The sequence below is a fragment of the Podarcis liolepis genome, assembly GCF_965112155.1.
Source record: "Podarcis liolepis genome assembly, chromosome: Z".
Classification (NCBI taxonomy): domain Eukaryota; kingdom Metazoa; phylum Chordata; class Lepidosauria; order Squamata; family Lacertidae; genus Podarcis; species Podarcis liolepis.
This window is the reverse complement of record NC_139570.1, coordinates 9,332,340-9,345,392: the sequence shown is the minus strand read 5'-3', so window position 1 is coordinate 9,345,392 and position 13,053 is coordinate 9,332,340. Positions and strand designations below refer to the sequence as shown.

At 44.5% G+C, this 13,053-nt stretch overlaps 1 protein-coding gene across 10 annotated transcripts in view; it reads right to left on the bottom strand.

Annotated features, from left to right (window-relative positions):
- The window catches only part of PASD1 (PAS domain containing repressor 1), a 106,576-nt gene that overhangs the window by 54,812 nt on the left and 38,711 nt on the right, over positions 1-13,053 (bottom strand). The gene's annotated exons all lie outside the window — the stretch shown is intronic.

The following is a 13,053-nucleotide window of genomic DNA, read 5'->3' as shown; positions in this document are numbered from 1 at the left end:
AAACCGACGCCTGCGAGCCCCTGGGACCCCCGCTGAACGGGTGAGGAAGGCGCCCGAGACTGGGGGGGGGGGATACACACGCCCCAGGTCGCGGGCCTTCCTGTTCTCTGGAAGGAGCCCCGGGAGCCGTGGGAAGGAGGCGAGGGGCAGCCGAGACGGGGCCTCGAGGGGCTTGGCGGGGGGCTGCCCCTCTTCCAGACACCCCCAACCCCCCAGAATGACCGCCAAATGCTGAACAAGCATCAAACAACCACAGAGGCTTCCGCGTCGTGACTCAGCGGGCAGAGTGTAGGTGTGTTTTTGCACGAAAAGGATCCCAGGCACATCAGTTCCCGGCGTCGATCCCTGCCTTGGAAACCTTGCAGAGCTCCTGCCCTCCAAGTGCAGACCCGCCGCTGTCAACTTTTTCCACATTGAACCCAAACACATTGCACTTGGGGGACCAGCTTCTTAAATCTTTGGCCATATAGTTTGCACGGTTGCACTTGGCACTGCGACCCAGTTTGGATCAATTGGAAGACCAGTGGGTGTAGCAGCAGCCTGGCAAGAATAGGCTCTTGTCCTCATTCCACTTTTTCAATCCACCCTTCCCCCTCTGGGGTAGCTTTCTTACTTGCTCTAGAACAGTGGTTCCCAACCTTTTTTGGGGCCATGCCCCACCTAAACATCTCTAAAATCCTGCCCTCCCCCCCCCATGACGTATAATTCTTATTATTCAAAAAGTGAATAAGTAAAAAGTGACCTTTCCCCATCTGGCATGGTGGTGTGCCTCGAGATTTTTTTTCATGAAACAAGTGTGCCTTTGCCCAAAAAAGGTTGGGAAACACTGGTTTAGACCACAGCGCCACCAGCATCCCTTACAAGGCCATGGATCATTTAATTAGCCGGTGGCTAACTGCAATTTTTACATGTTCGCAGAGGTACTTTTACACATAACAGAAAGTGGAGAAGACACTAAAGCAAGAAATGCAAGACCAAAATAGCATATCAAAAAAGCTGAATGAATATCTATTTATTTATTGCATGTATTTATTGCTTTTCATCCAAAGAACTCATAGAAGTGTTTGTGGCCGTCGTCGTCCCCCCCACCTCCAACCCACTTTCTCTTCACAACATCCCCATGAGGTAGGCTAGGCTGAGAGAGTGTAAGTGTCCCAAGGACCTATAGTAAGTTTTGCTGCAGTAGGGGAGGTTTAAGTAAGTTTGACGCTTTGACCACACTGACACTTTTTTTATAAAACACTGGATCTCTGGGTATGCCTTATGTGAGCTCCAGCACAGCCTCCCTTGTGCACCTCAGATGATGCCGGATTATGGAAGTTGTAGTCTAAAACATCTGGAGGGCCCAGGGTTTGAGAACGTCTCAGAGCAGGCCCCAGTGCAGGGATAGGGAGACCGTGGCTCTCCGAGTGTGGGGCACCAATTCCAAACTTGAGGGCTACAGGTTGATAGGGGCTTTTTATGGCAAAGAAATGCTCCTTGAGTCCATCAGCACCAGGGAGTTAGGACTGCATCCTTAATTTTTAAGGCTTCAGTGCTAACAACAATGATAATCAGCATATATATATTAGAGCTCATTTCAAGTGTTTAAATTACTTTGCACTGTCTGAGTGCCAGAGCAGAACAGCTAAATAAACGAGAAAGCTGGAGTTAACATTTACTTGGCTAGAAGCACAAGTTGGGGGGAATAGCTTTGCATGTAAAAATGTTTGCCAAAACACACACAGCCTTTTCTGCCATGATGCAGCAGAATGTTGAGCTGTAAAAAGAATCGGCCTAGATGGTACAAATAAGGTCAAAATATTCTTAACTGGATTAAACAGTTTAGGGCTACATTGAGTGCAAAGTGTTCGCCGTCTTGTTTTAAGCTGGCTCTTTAAATAGAATTGATTCAAGATACGTCAGAAAAGTTTCATAAGATGTGGTCAAACTTGTAACTGTGTGATTCTATCCACCTGCCCATCTACCTGTGCTGTGCCCATTTAAAGTCCAAGTGAAAGGATTAGATCAAAGATAAGCTACCCTTGCCATTGGTGGGGGGGGGGGGCGATAATCTCAATGAATGACATGTCTGTCCTCCCATTGACTTTACTCTTGGGTGACTGTGGCTAAAATTGCACGTTAAGTTATACCTCTGAGCAGTGCTTTTTTCTGGGGGGGATGCAGGGGGACGCATACACCTATACATTTTGTGAATCTAAGTTTGGCGCTAATTATTATTTTTAAAAGCAATCAGTGAAATTCAAATGATTAGTTTTCTTTTCGTATTACCTATCTTGGTCATAATTTCTTTATGGCTTGACTGTAATTAGAACCTCCAACTGAATAGCAGATATGAAACAAATATTTAAAATGTCAAATAATAGGCAATTAAAAACCTATACAGTGGTACCTTGGTTTACAAACGTAATCCGTTCTGGAAGTCCATTCTTAAACCGAAACCGTTCTTAAACCAAGGCTCACTTTCCCTAATGAGGCCTCCCGCCACCAATGCCCTTTCACCGTTTGGATTCCGTTCATAGACCAAGGTAAAGTTCTCAAACCGGGACACTATTTCCAGTTTTGCAGAGTTTGTAAACCGGACTGTTCTTAAACCGGACTGTTCTTAAACCAAGGTACCACTGTATATTTTAAATTTGACCTACCATTAAAAGCAGCAGATTTGAGCAGGTTTTTGACAACAGCCTGACATATAGGTCAATACAGTGGTACCTCGGGTTACATACACTTCAGGTTACATACGCTTCAGGTTACAGACTCTTGCTGACCCAGAAATAGTACCTCGAGTTAAGAACTTTGCTTCAGAATGAGAACAGAAATCGTGCTCCGGCGGCGCGGCAGCAGTGGGAGGCCCCATTAGCTAAAGTGGTGCTTCAGGTTAAGAACAGTTTCAGGTTAAGAACAGACCTCCGGAACGAATTAAGTACTTAACCTGAGGTACCACTGTACTTGGTTTTCCTTGAAAGGGCTGAGGCCGATAGGCAGGAGGGGAATATTTGAGAAAGAAGAGGGGGCAAAAGCACCCACAGATTCCCAGTGTCCCAGGGCTCCCCGAAACCTGGGGCTGGTCCTGCCCCCTAACCCTCCAATATTTCTCCAATGAAAATAGGGGTGTCCTGTACAACATCAACAACACTTTTGTTATTTATAGCCCTTCCCATCTCACTGGGTTGCCCCAGCCATTCTAGGCGGCTTACAACAAATATAAAAACACAATGAAACATTAAACATTAAAAAATACTTTCTGATACAGGGCTGCCTTCCGGTCTTCTATAGGTTGTATCGTTACTTATCTCCTTGGCTTGGGGGTCACATAACTGCATACCCTCCAACGTTTCTCAGGTGAAAACAGGGACGTCCGAAGGAAAAGCAGGACATTCCAGGATCAAATTAGAAACCAGTAGTTTCTGTAAATCTGGGACTGCCCCTGGGAAACAGGGATAACCTCTCAGGTGGGCACCATTGCCATTACAGTGGTACCTCTGGTTGCGAATGGGATCCGTTCCGGAGGCCCATTCGCAACCTGAAGAGAACGCAACCTGCGCCTGCACGAGTCATGATTCACCACTTCTGCGCATGCGCGTGGTGTCTGTTTGCACATCTGCGCATGCGCGAGTGGCAAAACCCGGAAGTAACCCTTTCCGGTACTTCCGGGTTGCCGTGGGATGCAAACTGAAAAGGGGCAACCTGAAGCAAACGTAACATGAAGTATGACTGTATAAGGAAACAAGGGACCTCTTTTTCTAGAGAAATAGTGCTGCTTTTATTGCTCTGCATAATCAACAGAAGTCAAACAATCAACAATCCCAGTCAAAATTAAGCCCTTGAAAACGAAGTGTCTTCATAGTTGTGGCTACGATTCTCTGGAGTGCCCTTCCTACAGAGCGGCTTTTCAATGCTCCTTCCTGCTTGCTTTTCAGAAAGTGGGAAAAGGCGCTTTAATTTAGGAAAGCTTTCGGTCCTCCCAGCCTTATTTTTCCATTCTTGTTCCTACTGGCATTTGTTGGGATTGCTTCCATCTTGCCGTGCTGATTTATTCAGGATGCTTCATAAATTAACAAATTAATTAAAACTATATTGCAAACCCCATTGTTGCAACTTCTGGATATAAAGCAGTATACAAATTCTGCAAATTAATAAATAAGAGCATGTTGACTGGCTACTGCAATTCTGCAAAAAAAATTGCAATATGGAGCAAAATATTGCAGTGTAAGATCTGTAATATGCATTCCCTACATTTTGACCTAAAGTCACAGGCTTACTAATGACTGCTTGGAATTTGGCTAATTAACATTCTATGGCTTTTTAAATGTGTTTGAGGGTCATTGTTTTGGCTTGGTTTTGTTATGTATTTTGTATTTTAATTTTGTATTTTTCTGTTGTGAACTGCCCTGGGATTTTCAGACGAAGGGCAGTATACAAATTAACAATAAAAAAGAATACTAATTACCAAATTATTCAGATAAGCATTTCCATGTAGATATTAGCATTTTTACCTAGTTCCAGGAGAATTAACATGTTCCGTGCACATAGGTCATAGGGTGATAGCCTCTCTGTTTGTAAACTGCAGATTGCAGGTGTAACAAAAGTTTACTATGTGCAAAATGAGAAACTACTTTGGCAACCATTAGCACACTTGCAGAATTGCAACATGCTGCAATTAGTAATGAAAGACCCACCCACATCCAGTTTGGAATGGGGCTGTTTAAATGGAAAACAATTTGGATGGCATCGTCTGGATAACTTAAATGCCTCTGGTTTCAAAACAGGACTTCTGCTGAATCAGCCACGACATGCACCACTGATGATGTCATCATGGGCACAAGGGAGCCTAATGCCCTCCCTTTGCTGTCCCCTAACCTTTCCAAACTTGTCAAAGGGAGCAACTGCAACAGACATTTTAACAGAAGCAAAGTGCAGTAATATACCGTATTTTTCGCTCTATAAGACGCACCAGACCACAAGGCGCACCTAGTTTTTGGAGGAGGAAAACAATAAAAAAAATATTCTGAATCTCAGAAGCCAGAACAGCAAGAGGGATAGCTGTGCAGCCTGCATTCGCTCCATAAGACGCACACACATTTCCCCTTACTTTTTAGGAGGGAAAAAGTGAGTCTTATAGAGCAAAAAATACGGTAATTTCCCTCTTACCAAGAGAAGTTGGGTAGGGTTCTGAATATTTCTGTGAACTGCCTCCCTTTAAAGTTGCTGTATAAACTAATTTAGGAGCGTCAAACTATGCCAACAACTAAGCTCAGTGGCATAGCTTCCTTCCTCTTGGCAAGTCTCTGCCAACGAGGGCGGGATGTTCTAATTTCACAGCAAAAGCTGTGCCCTTTGGATGAACCTGAGAAAACCTCATGCTTCCCCCAAAACAATGTTTCATGGTTAAATGCAACATCCAACAAAAATCTGACTCAATCCTATATATCATTAGCCTTTTGCCCCCTTTTGCCCCCTGACTGCAAAGTGGAAGTAGCATCAACCAGATTAGAGGGTTACTGTGATGGCAAATATGTGATAAAAAGATTGTGGTGCACTTTGTAAATTGTCAGCAGCATGTATGCGCTAAATAGTAGAAGCAATGTTTGCTTCTCAATCTAATTCACACCATCCATCAAAGCAATGTGCAGAGGAAGAAGGTACTCATCCTAGCCCTATAAAAACATACACGAGCAGAGGGGAGGGCATGAATACTCAGGAAAGTGTTCATACCTTAGTAACAGCTAGGAGGAGACCTCTGAACGAAGGTTATTTCCTGAGCAAAGTACTATATTTTTCCCAGATAGCTCTTTCCAATCCACAGAATTTTAGGCAAAGCTTAACTCTCATTCTGATGGGTCCTTAACAAAAGCCCATTTTCATGACTTTCTTTCAAAGCACTTTGAGGTTTCCTTGTCTTTGGGTGGCTTCCAGTGATGGAACCTCTACCATAAAGCTGAGTACGAGCTTATGCAACAGAGCACATATGGGATTGCCAAAACTCCTTTACAATAAGCATATCATTACAACTACATTTGGGGAGGGAGGACAGCTCTCTGAACCACTATGGCTGCACACATCTATAGTATCAATCAGGGTCTGCCATTCAAGCTCAACTATAGGCAGAAAGAAACAGCTTGCGTCTGACATCTGAATGCACAATGACTTTAAAAGAAAAGTGTGAGTTTAACCTTTCCAGTAAAGTGTTACTGATTCAATTATGCCTCATTTTTATAGATGACATTTCAACAGCAGGCAGGGCTTCTATATTCCTTATGGCTGGTTTAAGCACTGAGAATGCGGTAATTAATTGCAAAATTTTTGCTGTCTAAGCTGTCTAAGCTGTCTCATTGGGCAAACGACTCAAATCTGATTGGCCATGAGCAAGCGGGCTTTAGGAACAATTACTCGACCTCTGACCATATGGTAATTATGTATCATCTTGCCAGAAAATATTCTGCCCCGAGGCGGGGGCGCCTATGCGTCGCTTTCATAGACCTAAAGGCCGCCTTCGACAGTATCCCAAGAAACTGTCTATGGAAGAAACTAGAGAGATGGGGCATAGATAGAAGACTGTTATGGCTTATAACCCAATTACACCACGGGTCGTCGGCTAGAGTGAGACTCACACCTGCGGGAAACCTATCCAACGAGGTCCCAATAAATAGAGGTGTGCGCCAAGGCTGCATTTTGGCTCCACTCCTCTTCAACCTGTTTATTAGTGATATGAAGCTCTTTCTGAATGAGTCTCAAGCCAACATTCATGCCCCCCGCCTAGCCGATTTTCGCTGCCCTTTGCTCCTATACGCCGATGATGCAGCGATCCTTTCCTACTCTAGAGTCGGTTTATGCAGAGCTCTAAAGATTTTTGCGGCTTATTGCAAACTCAACCATCTGACAATTAATCATGGGAAATCTAAAGTCCTGGTCTTTACCAGGTCTCGGAAAACTTACAGCTGGAAATTAGATGGAGTCCAATTAGAACAGGTTTTCAAATTTAAATACCTGGGAGTCTTTTTTCACTACAACCTAAGCTGGAAGCCACAGATACAGTATTTACTAAACAAAGGGAAAACAATACTTTATGCTCTACTCCAATTTTTTGCGGCTGACGGAGCCTCCCACATCCCCTCTGCATTGAAGGTATACCACGCAAAAGTGGTTTCCACCCTCTGCTATGCTGCCCCGCTCTGGGCCCCTGGGTCCAATTTAACATCGCTGGAGACATTGCAGAATCAGTTTCTCCGTCGCCTCCTGAAACTCCCCATGTGTGTGAGCAACGCAGCCATACGTCTGGAGTTAAGGATTGCAACATTGGAGACTGTCATCTGGAAGCGAGTCTTTGGCTATTGGCTGTCCAGCTGGCATAGGCTTCCCGACCATTACCTTTTTCAGTGCCTCTGGCGGGACGAATTTGTTAATCCGTGGGTAGGAAAAATCCATGCCAAACTTCTGAGCATCGGAATTTCCCCAGCGGACTCCCTAAAGATGAACTTACGCTCAGCTAAAAGCCTCATTGAGCAAAGATTAGCAGACATTGAAAATCAACACAACCTTGCCAGAGGTGGGGGTGTCTGCTCCCCCAGGTATCACGGAATAACCCCACCACTTGACCTTCCATCATACATGTCATCTCTTTCATCAGTACCACACCGACTTGCATTTATTCGTGCAAGGTTCAATGTCCTTCCATCGAACCTGCTGAGCCACAGATTTTCCAAGGGTTTGGTGTCTCCGCTATGCGTGTGTGATGGGAAAACTGTTGAATCTCTTCCACATATAATGTTCAACTGTCCCCTACATACCATAGCCAGGACTAAATTCCTGGGCCCTGCTTTACTGCGCTTGGTTAGCAGGCCTGTTGAGTCACACGCCGCACTGCTTTTGCAGGATACAGATCCTTCTGTTACTCTGCAGGTGGCGAGATTCCTGAATGCGGTTATCTCACACGCAAAAACCACCAAAAAACAACAACAACATCAAAATCTAATCGGACAGTTATGATGAGAGTGCATGTCGGATCTCGTCTTCAGTTTTCCTTTTCTGTGAACCGTCCCTTGGAGCTCTCCGGGCCACATCCTGTTACTTGGCTCTGCCCAATGACCCACCCTTGCATCGCAGTGCTCACCTTCTGTTGTCAGATATTTCGGTTTTTAAGCCTTTGTGCTTTTTATGTTTGTACATATTTTATGGGCTAATAGCCGTAAATAAATAAAAAATGAAAATGAAAATGCGGTAATTAAGGAGTCTATACATGCAGCATTAAAATTTGCCTCCTGCTGTTGGCAGACTGTTGCAAACTCAGAATGACATTTAGCTAGCCAAAGTAAAGCATGCGCACTCACAGACACTTTTGGAGGGTGGCCAAAGTTGCCATGTCTCCATGTCAAAGCGGAATGAAGATGTACAGTTTTGCTGCTTCTCTCCAGGGATGGAGAGGTAGACAGGAATTCTCCTGCCCCAGTAACACATTTCCTTAACTTATTGCATGCACAAGCCTGTTTCATTAACCTAGATACAAGCAGCAGCAGTGTAAAGAACTTTCAAGAGAGTCTGCTGCACTTCAGTCCTCTCTTCCTTGCTCTAGAAAACTTGGAAGACTTTGCAGAAACATAACCATGTAAGAACTACTACATTACTGGATTGGAACATACTACATTTCCTGACTGTATGTAGTATAAGGTCTTAAAATATATATCTCAGGCAACCAGAGCAATAGATAAGGGTATGCGTTGGATCAGTATTTGCTAGGTAAACTCAAAAGAAAGCAATACAGTTCCACAACAATATGTAAACTGAACACAGCCATCTTTCAAAACTCACACAGCTGCAAAATCTGCAGTGCAGTTCTCCAGCCAAATGCACAAAAATGCACAAACCTCGGTAAAGTGTGTGTAGTAAAACATGTTAGTAAAAACAACAGACAAAAATGCATTTTACTAGGGGAAATTTTCTCTCCCAAAAAAGTGTGCATTGAGTGAAATTGCAAAGTAAAATAATTCTGTTCTGCGCTGACAGCTGTACATGCGTACCGAATACAAGTAACTTAATTTAAGGGCTTACTTTTACTGATTGCTTTTATTTGACATTTCTCGGCCTGCAGGCTCCTTTAATTGTTCTGTTGTTTTCTTTCACTGGCGCTGGTTGTTCAGTGCTACTCTGAATGGCCGTTTGGGTTATTTCCCACCCCTACTCAGCGGGTTGGAGCAGTGTCAATGATGCCGAGGTTGAAGGTTTCACTCCTATATGGGTCATTTGATCCTCAGAGTCACAATGCCATAGTTCTGAGGTTCTGTGGGCACGGTAGAGGCTGTGCCAATGAGCTCTAAGTGCAGAATTTAAATCGCATAATAAATATTTGGTGTAAACAAATAGATGGATAATAACCACCATTTGGGTGATCTTGTGGCTTTAGCTTGCCCACTCTGGTTCTCCCTTCCGTCAGCCTAGAATCAATTAATCAAACTAACTAAATAAATAGTTTATATAAATTTATGCACAATTATATATATACTTATATTTTCTTGGGGGTCAGCCCTACAACTGGCCTTTCAGTAGAAGTGCTGCTCTAAAATTTTTATTACCCCGCAGGCTATAATTGCAATTATAATTGATTGATCCTGCTGTCTGTGTAGAAAGGAGTTGTTTATTTTCAACTAGTCCTTCTTATAACTGCAACCTTTCAAGTACCGCAACTTGTTTGGTTTTCTGGAAATTGACATAGCATTATTTATTGGGGTCTATTTTCCTTCTTGTACTGCCCGCTGCAAGCGCACACTTTGGGTTAAATTAACAAGTAAATTTACAGCAATCAGCTCCTGGTTTAATTGCATTGGCCTGACCAGGCGTGTTTAGCATAATCAATTTGGGTTGCTTCCATTGCATGGAATTTAATAATAATAATAATAATAATAATAATAGTATTGATAATAGGTTTGATACATATATTCATGAAAATAACTCAACAGGTGAATAATAGTTTATACATACACACTATCACTCACACACGCACATGTGTTTTCATCTGTCAGGCTTTAAGGGCATCGCTTTGGAGCTTTACTGCAGTCTATTGGAAGGAGTGGTTCTATCTCCTTCTAATCCCTTATATGTGTTCTATATTTACAATTTATCCAGTATGGTAAAGTGCTTTGTTTGCTGCAACATCACTCCTGGGTGCACACTGCTATCGGAATAGGCACCGGCGTCTGCTTGCCTGTGCAGACAATATTTGAGCCAAGTGAGAGGGCAGTGGAGGTGCCTGGTGGGGAACATTCCTGCCACTTTAAGTGGCAATTTCCCTTTGGGTGGTTTACCCTTACAGACTTCCTGCAAAGCGGGCAGGAGTCAGATACAGTCTTGCCAATGCCTAAGCCAATACCGCTCTCATTCCTGTAATCAATAAAGTTGTGGCCAAAATTTTGCCCAAAACCTTAAACAAAATATCTGTGTCTGTGTGAATTTCTTTATTCTAATGGAGGGTCGGCTTGGAGGTCTTGCCATGCAATAATGCAAACACGTATGGAAACATGGAGAGCTGAACTTAAGATTGCAAAAATGGGAAACTGAATAAAACGGAAATGGACAGATTCACCCATCCCCACAATGGGCTCTGTCCATTCAAAGGCAGTTGCAGTGCCCATGTGCTGATAAATCCTATAGGGCTCAGCCGGGCCTTGTTTTTCCCCCATTTCCCCATCAACACAGGCACAAGATCAATCACTCACACAGAGACAGCGTCATGGGTATTGCAAATAATGGAAAGCTTGGATATGCCTGCCATATCCTCACCAAGCAGGCTGGAGAATTCTTGCCACACCAATGTTGAAGCAATTATTTATGAAGAAGGTTTCTGGAGTTACATAACAGAAGAAATACTTATGAAATTAATTCTTCCGCTGATTTGTTTTGATAGAATTCTGGGGGTGCAACAAAAATGAAGACGTCAAGATTATTAACCGATCTAAAAGGAGCAGTAGTAATTTCAGGGTTGTTCTTTTGCTTGGGTATTTTCACACGATAAGGGTGGGGGTGGGGAATCAGAATTGGACTAATAAATATAAATAGTACCCGCAGCAAAATGTTGCAGTATTGTCCCACCCCAGAGTGAGTGATTTCCAGAAATGTCGCTGTGCAAATTAGACTTGTTTTCACAGGAGAATTTGCATCAGAAAATGTTCGGATGCCCTAGAAAGTGATCTAATTTAGCATGTTTACTCTTCTCCTGTATTTGGTAAACAGAGCTAAAAACTCTGAAACAGCCAAGCTTGCGTAAAACAGCAATTGTATTTGCAAATTGTATACATTCATTGCTACTTAATGAACTTATGGAATGGAAAAGAAGTGCTTCCTTGGAAATATTTTCCATCTCACAACACTGTTCCTAGTTCATGACTCCAGACATGAGAAATGAGAAACTGGAAATGAGAAACTGGAACAGGAATCTTAAGAGTGCTATTGTTCAGACACCAGAGAAAGAGTGAAGGACATAATTTCCTTCCTGCTGTCCCCTGAGGCCTTTTCCCCCTGCAGTGCTGTCTCCACTACTGGACTCCTGTATCAGATTGTTTAATAGGTAGAAAGTGGTTTAGAGATAGGAAATGCATCCTTGGATGTCCCAATTCTAACTGTCCCTCCTGAGGGAAACTCAGTACAGTCATACCTCGGGATAAATACGCTTCAGAATAAGTATTTTCGGGTTGCGCTCCACGGCGACCCGGAAGTAACGGAGCATTTTACTTCCGGGCATAGCTGTCAAATTTCAGATTTGAAAATAAGGGATCAGCAGCCTGGAAAATAAGAGATCAGCAGCCTCACCTGTCCCGGGGACAGTCTACGGGATATCTAACAATCCGGGATAGCAGCGGGCAGCAGCAGGAAACGGTGATGGAATAAGGGAATTTCCCACAAAAAAGGGGAAGGTTGACAGCTATGCTTCCGGGTTTCTGTTAAGTTGTGGGTTGACATAGCAGCCGGCACAGCGATTTCTTCAAGTAGCTCTTTTATTCTGGTAAGCTGGAAATAAACTGACTGCGAACAGCTCAGCCGGCCTGTATTTATAGGCAGCCGGCTGTCAACATTGTAACCACCACAGCCCAGAGTTCCCGCCTAAAATAACTGCCGCGGACCTGAGTGAAAACTATCTACAGACCTGAGTGAAAACTATATACAATATCCCCCTGTTGGCCCAGGGTGAAACTACACTACATAACACCCCTCCCCACCGAGATAAGGCGTTAGTTACAATCGTAATGGTTTCCTTATATACAGCACTACGCGTAATGGTTCAATTAGGCACAAAAGCATATCGGTTACATTTCCCATACTTAGACCAACAGTGATACCTGTCCAACAACATAGTCCTTAAAATAAGTTGGGCGCTTGGAAACTCTGCCAGACCGCCGGGGACTGGTAGCCAAGTCCGGAGGGCCACACAGTTCTCGCTGAGGCTGTGGTGCGACCCTAGGTGGCGTTGGAACCAACTCCCCTGGATCCGCTGCTGTGGGTGGAGCCTCCGCAAGTGGAGTGGTCTGAGTCTGTTCTGAGACGGCTTGGTTCGGTTCCACGCTGGCAGTTTGCGAGGGAGGTGTAGGTGGGGCCTCGCCATCTGTACGTGTCTCTTCTGGAGCCGCAAGCGCAGTTGGGGGCACCTCGGTAGTGTCCAAGTCGCCAACCCTGCGCCTCAGCTGGTCTATGTGCCGTCGCCACAAACGTCCGTCTTCGAGTGCCACCTGGTACGAGCGAGGTCCAGTGACTCCCACTACTGTGGCTGGCACCCAAGGGATGTCCCCCACATAGTTCCGGGCAAAGACCTGGTTTCCTGGGACAAATGACCGTGGTGCGTTGGCACAGCCTGGGGGTTCAGCCACGGCAAAGTCTGGGTGTAGCCGGTCGAGCGGTGACCTGAGGCAGCGGCCCATAAGCAGTTCAGCAGGACTCCTCCCTGTGGCCGCATGAGGGGTGATGTGTTGCACGAACAAGTATTCGGCGACCCGCTCATGCCAGTCTCCCCGGTCCAGGCGCGCCAGTGCCTCTTTTGTCGAGCGCACCATTCTTTCCGCTTGCCCGTTGCTG